Source organism: Stegastes partitus, unplaced genomic scaffold (assembly GCF_000690725.1).
Source record: "Stegastes partitus isolate 25-593 unplaced genomic scaffold, Stegastes_partitus-1.0.2 Scaffold1, whole genome shotgun sequence".
In the NCBI taxonomy this organism is placed as follows: Eukaryota; Metazoa; Chordata; class Actinopteri; family Pomacentridae; genus Stegastes; species Stegastes partitus.
In genome coordinates this window covers 102,220-113,300 of record NW_007577732.1, presented here as the reverse complement: position 1 = coordinate 113,300, position 11,081 = coordinate 102,220, and positions in this window count along the sequence as shown.

Genomic DNA, 11,081 nt, shown 5'->3' with positions numbered 1-11,081 from the left:
AAATGAATGAAACATGTGCGTCAGTTTCTTTGCAACATGTTGTTTGGCATCCTGTGCAAAACAATAAAGGAGAAAAACAAAGTGTGGACATTTAAGGGTAATAATCTTAGTATCATAACTTTTTAACATTATAAATCACATTTTTACTGGGGAAAAAAAAAAAAAAAAGATAACAAACCAATACTCAGTACACCAAAGGCTCCCTACTTCAAAATATCAGATCCTATAGTTTTTTTTCATTATGCATGTTTTAAAAAAGGTGACATGTAGGTGAAGTTTCATGTTCTAAAAATGAACATGATGTTATGAAGTCAGTGAGAGAAATAAATTTTCAGCTGTGTTGCCTTCACCAGAATATTTACTTTGTATACCAACGTTATGTGCTGGGGCACATTTTTCACCCTTTTCATTAGTTCATTATGTTTTCCCTTGCTATTTTTTGTTGGAGCTTGTCTTTTTTGCATATTTAGGTATATCCCAGGTGAGCATGTTTAGTTATTGTGTTTTACCGGTAATTGGTGGAGTGACGCTTCGCCTATCAATAGGCTGGCTTTCTGTGCGCTCGCTCTCTCGCTCTTGCCTCCAGACCCGCTCACCTCACAGGCTCCACCTTGATGCGGGGCGCCTCAGACTTGTGCGTGCTCCCGATTCCAGCTGACACGCTGGCAGATTCTCTGATGTCTGGCGTCTTTTGTTCCAGTTTTTGGTCGTCTGACCCGGTGGGATCAGCCGTCCTGTTTTCGTTTGCCGTTGGGGCTTGGGCTTAGTTTGTGTGTTTCATTTAGCTCGGGTGTCGGCCCGATTTTTTTGTTATTTTGTTGTTTAAGTCACTAATAAAAATGAAAGTTCAAAAGACCCAAACTTTGTTTCCTGTGTCTCTTTGTAAATATGTTTGTCCCTTCTTTGGGCCTTAACAACCAGTTAGCCATAAAACGAAAGACGTGTTAAGGAATCATTTTCATCATCTTGTTACAATGCAATGTTCCTTGATGTCCTGGCATTTGTGCGGGCGTTGCTTTGGCACCTACTGCTGCAGCTATAACCAACAACTAACTTAAGATTAAAAGTGCACGCGCTTAAAATCGTCCACATGTATAAGCACTAACAGTGGGGATCACTGGAAGCAGCTCAAATGAACAATGACAAATTTCAAATTACTTAGGATCTGAGAAACCAGTTGCAATTTCTAACTTAATCCCAGCTCGAGGAACATGATCAAGAGCCCACAGTGGTAATCCAGCCCCCAAACTCTCCAGAGCTTAGTGTAATCGAGTGTCTGCTGGCTGAACAAAGCAAGCGATATCCACAGAGACCCAAAAGATCACAGGTCATTTTGGTGGCACTAGGAGACTTATGCAGTGATTGCAGGTTGTTTTAACTGTGTGGCTTATCAGTGTATGCAGTCAATCAGTACATACAAACACAACATATCCAGAAAAACACTTAAAATAGCTGAACAGAGAAGAGTATTGACTGTAAATGGGTTTGCAAGGAAACTATATAATAAATTGTGTTGTAGTATGCATAACATAATGTAATATATGTAAATAAAAATGTCATATATTGTATAACCAACAGTTGCAGGCACATTTTTACTGAGCATGTTAATCAATCCATGGCTAAACAGACTGAATGTCCATTTCAATACAAAATATCAAATCCACATTTTTTTTCTGCAGCACATGTGAACTTTACAAAAAAAAAAAAATTTGATCCTCATTTCCCTCTTTGTTTTATGTTTTTTTTTTTTTTTAAAGATAGACATGAGATGATGAATCACTGATCAGTTCTATAAAATCTGCTTGGTTTAGTTCAATATGTTTCCCTATAGATCCATCTTCAAGACAGTCAAAAACGGCTTGGCATTTCGGAGGTTTTATATTGATTCATGCCATCGTACACGTTTAATTCTGATGAACTCCATAATAACAGCTCCTATGAATTCCAACTAAAGACTGTTTTGTGTGTGAGCAGAAAGTTGTAGCAGCCTCAGCAGAGCTTTATGTTCAGAGTCCCAACAGGCTCAGCCACTCTTTTGGTCTTCCTCCTCTTGAAAGTGTTTGCAACTAGGTCAGTAGCTGTTCGCATAATGCATCTCACCTCTATGGCTGCTGTACCTGGTGCAGAGCAGATAATTTGGGTAATCCTTTAGCTCTCTTCCAGGACATTTCCCAGCTGTGTGAGAGAACGCTGTCCACGGGTTCACTGCAGCAGCACGGGGTTTCCACAGAGGGTTTATTTATTGAGTGTTGCCGTTTTTAATTATTTATTCCTCTGCACACTGGTATCATTGTAGAGGAATCTGTGTCTTTTTTTCCAGCAAGGTTAGATGAATTAACTTTGCACTGCGTTGCTGCCTACCAACCACTCCGAAGCATTTACGACAAGGCGAAAAATCCCACCGCCTTGTCAGACAATTTAGGAAGCTTTGTGGAAGGTTAGAAGATCCTAAGAGCTCAGGGGTCCGTTTCACAAAGCAGGTTCAACAAACTCTGAGTCTAATCCTGAACTCTGACTTGATCTACTCTGAGATTGGGACCTCTGAGTTTCCGGTTCTAGAACAGTGATTTGAGTGAGTTTAATCAACTCAGAGTGGTTTCACCTGGAGTTAAGCATGTGCACCACAACCATAAAAAGCCAGCATGAATGGAGCCCCAACTCAAAGAGTCACCATGGCAACGAGGAAGCGGAAGGCTGCGTTTTTCACCCTACTGGAACTGGAAATCTTAATGCGCTCATACGACGAGTTTGAACACGTTTTTAAAAAGAAGTGCAACACCGCTGTACCTACAAAACAGAGGGAGACTGCATGGAGAACATTGCTGCTCGAGTCAATGCATAAGTTTAAATGTTGTCCTTTGACATCACAATAATATTACAGGAGAAAACTGCTTGAATGGCAGGTATATGTCCAGGGAAAACGACAAAGATGGGTAAAAGCTGTTTCAGGATGAGGCTGACCGCCCTGCTTACAGGTGCCTTACTCAGGTGCTCTGCATCTCACACATTGCACAAAAAACTTCCATTTGCAAAGAAACGCAGCACAACACACAATATAGATAGATAGATAGATAGATAGATAGATAGATAGATAGATAGATAGATAGATTCAACCTTTATCGATCCCTCAGCGGGGAAATTTTAATAACAGCAGCTGTCAAAAGTAAGATTTGAACCCCCACCTCCAGGGGAAACCGCAACCTGAATGTAGCATCTCAGACCGCTCAGCCATCCTGACCACACAATATCTACTGGGATGTGAGAGCATCACTACAGTTGGTGATGTTGCACACGTATGATGACTGTGCCGTGAAACAATACTGCTCAAAAAGATAACTGTCTGGAAATGCTAGAACATCGGTCTATGCGCGGTCTGATAACCATCTCCAGACGAATATTTAGTTCTCGGCGCAGTAATGCTGCACCTTCCTCCACGGGATTGTTGTCAAAAGGACATGCCATGTTAGTGAAAAAAGTCTCCACCTACTGTGCCTAATGGACTTCTAATACAGCATACTGACTCTGATTGTTTTAATGAATTTGACAGACAGCAGAACTAGGCAAATAGCGTGTAGCTGAAAGAGGGCGGAGACAGAGAGAAACTCGAGGTTCACTGGGAAAAAGGTTCATAGAGTCTGTTACTACAGTAACTGACCGAGGTCTTAAGTTAGCTCTCTGTGAAACAGGCTAGAGTTACCCCTCTGTCTCTAGTTTGAGTTCACTTTTGTGAAACAGAAAACTCAGAATTTCCCTCATTTCAGGGTTAACCGACTTAGAGTTTTCACTGAACCTGCTTTGTGAAACGGACCCCAGGTTGCTGACAGTGCAGAGCACGTTTGTTCTCTCCGGTGATGGTAAATGGTAAATGGACTGCACTTATAAAGCGCTTTTCTACCTTAGCGGCACTCAAAGCGCTTTACAATGTTTTCTCATTCACTTGTTCACACACCAGTGGCAACAGAGCTGCCATGCAAGGCATTGCCTGCCATTGGGAGCAACTTTGGGTTCAGTGTCTTGCCCAAGGACACTTCGACTGTCGAGGGGTGGGGGATCAAACCACCAACCTTATGATCAGAGGACAACCGCTCTACCACCTGAGCCACAGCTGCCCTGTGTCGGGTGTCACTTAGCTCAACCCATACTTCAGCCATCAACAACGGCCATAAAGCAGCAGCAGCAGAGAGGAGGATGTAACAAGGTTCTCCAGAGCGAGCCTAAGCCTGCAGATTCAGCAGGGAGCACCAGCTTTGTGCAAAACTGCTGGTGCTCAGATTTAAACTTATGAACTTCAGCAGCTTTGTTTATGTTGCAATTTTTTCCAAACATTTCATCAGAGCAGATTACAAAACTACTCTTATAATCTGTCTTGGCTTACAGAGCCAGGAAAACATCCCCTTATTTAAGAAGTTATTAATTTTTCACGAAAAGTTGTTGCGCTGTTGTTGTTGTTGTTGTTGTTTTTTCACATTTACACGTAGAAATAGATCTCCAGTTCCCTCTGATGCAAATATGTGGGAGTAAAGTCAACAACAGAATGCATAAAAAGGCGTAAAAATGTGAAAGTAATATCGTTAAGTGTGTTTCCTTTGATGGTAGATGGGGCAGATTAGGCAACTAAAAGAAATGTCTAAGGGAAAAGCAGTGATTGCATTTATTGCAGTTTTAAGTAGGAATTATGCAAGGTTTTATTCAAAGCTTAGTTTGACTTTAAAGGGAAATAAAACCTTTCAAAAACAGCTCTACAGCTCAGGACAGATATTTCCTACCAATAATGTCAATGTGGCAATGGATGTAACAATGCATCATTTTCTCATGACCTTTTAAGATTTGTCTTGACTTATTGAATGCATACTTTTTAGGAGAAAATAAATCAAATCATTCAGCAGATGTTATCTGTGTATAATAAAGAAAGTCATTGTTCAGCTTTGTACAGAGTGAATTACATGAAAAGCTCAGCACCTAAAAGAAAAAAGGATTGCTAAAGTCTGTCGAATCTCTTCTCATAACTTGTGCAAAAAGATTCTATAGTTCAGCGTTTGTCCTTTGCCAGCGGTTGTCTGTGTCAAATCTCTGAATGATATGGATCAATTTCTGAGTCTAAGTGAGCCAAACAAGAGCGCAATCGCTACTTAGCATTTAAGAAACGGGAGCCTGCCACTTACTTAACCATCAATTCCCCAAACCCTTCACTGGGGGTTTATGCTGAATGTTGCTCTTTGACAGAATTGTGGTTTGTGTATTAATAAGGCCGACAGACATCACTGAGTTCTGCAATATAGCACAGTACCCCGAGGAATTTATAGGAGCATGAAAGGTACATCTACAGCTGTCTGCTCATTGCTATTGATCTATTATGAATGTCAGCTTCCACTTCGGTTGTGATTCATGCAGAGTTGGAGGGTTATTGTGCATGCTAGCTTACATATGTACACTCTTTATATGTAGAATATTTATTTATATTGCAGAGTGAAGCCTGCAAACGGAAACTGACATGATCACAATAACCTTAGGCCACAAGCCACAGAGACCTTTATGAGCTTTAATTGATCTCAACATGTGAATAACCTGTGAAGACCTTTGACTCCTGGGAAGCATCTAGAAACTCAGCAACCTTTTTTTTTATCTTTCTTTTTCCAAAGTCAGCTAGAACTCCACAAATGACACTTGAACAGATGAGCGTTGAATTTTTCAGCTGATACATTAATTAAAAGTCAATCTGACACTTGCTTTAGAACCAAGAGCCATTTTTTTAATTAAAAAATGTTACATTATGTTCCAAAACAACAAATTAATAAAGCAGATAAAGCTATTTATTATTTAACATTCATGTTCTAATTAAAAATGGAGCAGGTCCTTACAATGGTTGTATTATCACTTAGTTTTGTTGTGAACTTTGTGGGGAAGAATACCAAAATCCTTGTCTAACTCCACATCCCTGGTGCCAAATGAGTCTGAAGTTGGCTGACAAATTTAGCTAATCCTAAACATTATATTTAAAGCATGACTCTGTTGACGGGCTGCAGGGTGGCGCAGTTGGTAGCACTGTTGCCTCGCAGCAAGAAGGTTGCCGGTTCGCGTCCTGGTGAGGACACCTGGAATCTTTCTGCGTGGAATTTGCATGTTCTCCCCGTGCAGCGTGGGTTCTCTCCGGGTTCTCCGGCTTCCTCCCACACAGTCCAAAAACATGTTGAGGTTAATTGGTGATTCTAAATTGTCCGTAGGTATGAATGTGAGTGTGCTTGGTTGTCTGTCTTTAAGTGTTGCCCTGCGATAGACTGGCGACCTGTCCAGGGTGTCCCCTGCCTTCGTCCTAAGTCAGCTGGGATAGGCTCCAGCCCCCCCGCGACCCTAGTGGGGATTAAGCAGTGTATAGATAATGGATGGATGGATGGACTCTGTTGACTCAATCAAGCTTCAACTATAGCATTTCCGAAGATAAAACTCACTCAATATAGCTCAGCCATAGCAGAAATAAGCATGCACAGACACAGACAGCAGACGAACAAGATTTCCTCTATTTTCTAATGACATTGTTCAGTTAGTATTGTGACAGCCTTGGGAAAACAGAGGAAAAATCTAAAGCTTCAACATGAGTATACTCATCACACTCAAAAGAACGAAACATTGACTTTAATTAAAATTATTTTGTCAACAGGTTCCACGTAAGTGTTTTATGTTAGTTCCAAGCAAAAATTTTATGTTCATCTAACTCTATGAACTTGTGTTACATTAACATTAAGTGTGAATTAACCCAACTAAATAAAATAATATCTGATCAACAAGAGATATTTAAGTCTACCCAATCTAATTCAGTTATGTTGCATGTACATAAATAATGTATTTATAGGTTACATATTTTATATTTGTCCTTTAAACATATATCTTATTAGTAGAAGTAAAATAATAAATTTAAGTTCAATTTATTAAATTAGCTTTTCATCCAATTTATTTTAAACTAATTAGTGTGACCTAATTCTAGTTTGTCAACAGGCTCCACACAAATGAATTACGTACACCCAGCTTATTTTTTGAGCACTATTCAGGCTGTGAAAAGTTCACTTCAGTGAAAGTCAGAATTGGTCTTTTACTAATAAACTACTCCCTGTGTCTCTTTAGTGTGAAGAGACACTTGTGAATCTTCATGAACAAGTGTAGTGTCATATGACTATAATTTGCATCAATAAAATGTGACCTATTGCATTGTCATTTGAGAACACTGCACAAGATAGTGCATCAATTTTAAGGCCGTTACAGGGCTTATTTTTAAAAAAGTATTTACCCTCACTGGAAGCTGTCCTCTCTTGTTGCTTTTCAACATTTTTTTTGTGAGAAACAAAAAAAAAAAAAAAGGTTATGTGAAAGTGCACACATATTTCTACAAAGTAATGTCAATTAATTAAAAATGTAACATATAAAAAAGTTTCTGCAAAAGTATTCACCAGTTTTAAGTCAGTATGTAGTAGATGTACCTTAGTTACAGAATTAAGCCATGTGGATAGGTCTCAGTCAGTCTTACACATCTGGACACTGCAATTGTACTTCACTCTTTTTTGCAAAACTGCTCAAGCACTGTCAGGTTTCACTAGGATTTTAAGTGAACAGCTAATTTCAAGTCCTGCCACTAATTTTCAGTAGGACTGAGGTCTAGACTCTGACTCACCCACTCCAGATCATTCACCTTGTGACCTGCTGCCAGGAAGCATCCCCACTTCATGATGCTGCTACCACCATGCTTCACGGAGGGGAAGATGTGATTGTGATGATGTGCAGTGTTTGATGTCTGAGAAACATCATCTAGTCTGATGGCCAGAAAGCTAAACTTTGATCTCATCAAACTAAAGAACCTTTTTTCAATTGACTTCAGAATTTCTAACAAGCTTTTGGTTGAACTGTATTCGGGATTATTTAGTATGAGCTTTTTTCAACGGTGGCTTTCTGTTTGCTGCTCTCCCTAAAGCTTTGACTTAAAGAACCTGGGCAGCAGTTGTTTATGTGGTCTCTCCCATCTCTGATGCTGAAGCTTGAAGCTCCTTCAGAGGAGTCATCGGTGTCTTGGTGGCCTCCCTCACTACTCACTACCACACTGTGCAGATGGATTTATTTGCAATCTAAGGGATATTTAGTGACTTTAATGAATTAATTAAGTTGTTATTATTATTTTTACAATTTTTAAAATTGTGTGACTTCTAACACCAGTTGGACAGGTGTTGAATTAGATGAGTCACTTAAAAGGGGGCCTAGACTTATGCAGTTGCTTATTTTACATTTTCTATCTTTCATTAGTTTCATTAGTAGCATTTTCACTTTGACATGAAAAGAATCTTTTTTGATAAATTAAAAAAAATATATAGGAAACTGATGTGAGTAAACAAACTTAACTGTATTAAGTTGAGTGAAATGATTATGTGTTTAGAACAACCATATGTTATTTGAGTTAGCTGTACTTTTTATTTTATTTTTTACTCTTCTAATCAGCATAGTCAAATTTAATCAAGCCGTTGCAACTGTCAAACTATGTCCCCTTAGCCTGACATATTCTTTGTAAATAAGTTTTAATACATTTAAAAATTAATGCTTATTATGCTTTAGTTTAGCTTACTTGCATTTAAATCAAACCAAAACGTTTGATTTTGCAAAGCGTTGTTAGGGGTTTTTTTTGTTTGTTTGTTTTTTGTTTGTGTTTTGAAAGCTAAAGTTCCTTGTACACAATATTATACACAGAATCAACATTAAACATGGGGAGAAACAGATCTAATTTTATGCTGCAATGCCTGTGCCACATACAGTGCATCGCCACATTAACACTGGATTATATTAAATTTGAACACCAACCCTGATTTTAATACAAGTGATTGTTACAGGAGTCTCAGCCATGGTGGTGTCTTGCCAGCTCAAACTTTAAGGCCTTCTCCGGTCATTAATCAAATCTGTAGAAACTGTCTTAAAATGGCTTAGATGTAGCTCTGCAACACATAATGTGAAGATCAATGAAGTCTCAGCCTCTCTTATCTCCCAGCTCTCTCCACTTGCTACAGCTCGAGTACACCAGCTCACCTTCGACTGTAATATTGGAGTAATGCAGCCATACAGTGTCGCTCCACCCTGCAAGCTGACAGGATTGATTCCTTTGGTCTGCTACATTATGGAAGTTTAAATATTCCACGTTTTTCAGATTCAGTGGTACGCTGCAGTTTCAAGGTGGAAATGCTCAGCCATGGCATTGACTGCTTATTTTGCTCAGAATGTATCTTTAAGCATATAAAAAAAAAAAAAGTAATAATCCCCATATGGACATATTAACAAGGTAAAAAGCTAGATTTTCTTTTACTGGAGGGAGACTTTTAATCATTCGCAGGCACACAAACATTAGAAAATACATCCACCCTAATCAAAGTGTAAATGTAACTGAAGTAATGATCACAACACTGCTAAATTTAAAAAAAAATAAAATGGACTTAAACATAAATCCTTCCATTAGTCTTTGCCAGCAGGAAGCTGTCCATACTCAAAAAAATCAAGGACATATTATTAATTTAAACAAGTAAAAGCAAAAAATATGGAAAGCTCAATGTAAGCAAGTCAAATTAAAAGACTAGATTAGATTAAATAAGTAAAAGACATTGTTTGCATTTACAGTGTAGCTATCTTTTTCTTCAGGAGCATGGATTTATGCAATTGACTGAATTCTCCAACAGCAGGAGCTGTATTTGACGGCAGACGTCTGATAAATGTCATTATCAGTGTTGTTGAGAATCTGACGTACGCTATCAGAAGGATAATGCCACGTTATCGATTATTTTTTTTATTTTTTTTTATATCTACATAGTGCTGTCTGTATGCTCTGCTGAAAAATGTATACAAAATAGAAGGTGTTGTGCTGTTTTCTGATATGGTCTCATTAACTTTCCCAATAACAAAAAGCGCTCTGATGTCCACCACTGTTCAGTATCTTATCGGTATCTGCACTAATTACCATGTTAACGGCCCCTATTTTTTTTCCCCCTGACTCCCATGATGGGAACTAATGGAACCACAGGTTCATGAAGTCTACTCATCGAAAACAGCGAGTGTGACTGAGTGTTGTGTGCAGCGTCGTCTTGAAGGGTATTCCAATGTTAAGTGATATTAGATGCCAGCTGACTGTTGATGCATTAGATCCCGGTTGATTCAACTGCCATAATAGCGCTGCTCATCCAGAAGTGTGGCTGCCCTTGACAGGAAAACAATATGGGTGTTTTGAGAGATGACACATTTGCCTTTGACTGAGTGCTCTAATCATTCATATACTGATAGGAAATCTACTCTTCAATGTCAGAGACAAACAACTGTGGAACTGACAGGCAGCTGTTTAGCGCTGTATCAAATGTTAGTCTTCCACAATGCTGAATAAGGACTGTACCACCTCAGCGACGCACATAATGTCATGGCACGTGGTTTCTTGCAGAGTTTTAATGTGAGCGTTGCTCAGGAAAGACGGCTGCATTTTGTGCAATTGCTCCTTGTGTGGGTGTTTCACTGTTCTGTTGTGTGCGTGCTCAATGTGCCTTAAAACGACGATATCCACAGCACCTAGCAGGAACATCAACTCCCAGGAAACCAGCGCTATTCCAGCAGTCCACTGTCAGCTCCACATAAACAAGTGTCAAAACAGGATCATATACTTTCAGCTTATAAATGTTCTTACCTAATGGATCAGCTATTAGGGGTAATGTCGTCTCAAGTGTGAAGGGAATCCAGGATTTTTCACTTTGGAGAGGGCCGTCTCAGTGGGACAACTTATCTCTACTTGTTACAGAAGTGCTGTTGCTGCAGTACTTCTGATTGGATTGGTCTGTTACTAGACATCACTTTAAACTTTCAGCTGATTGTGTATTTGAAAGAGTCTCTCTTGTTTTTCGGTTCGTTCTTTCCTTTTCTTTCACCAACCCTGAAGCCTTGTGCGCTTTACAAACGCCAGCGCACTTTAAAAAGCTTTGAAAAAAGACACACTGCAGCAGCTCATCAGTGCAGCGACGAGGGCAGATGTCTGGGACCCTACTGATCTGAAATGTCTTTACTGTATTATTCGGCAGGAATCAGTT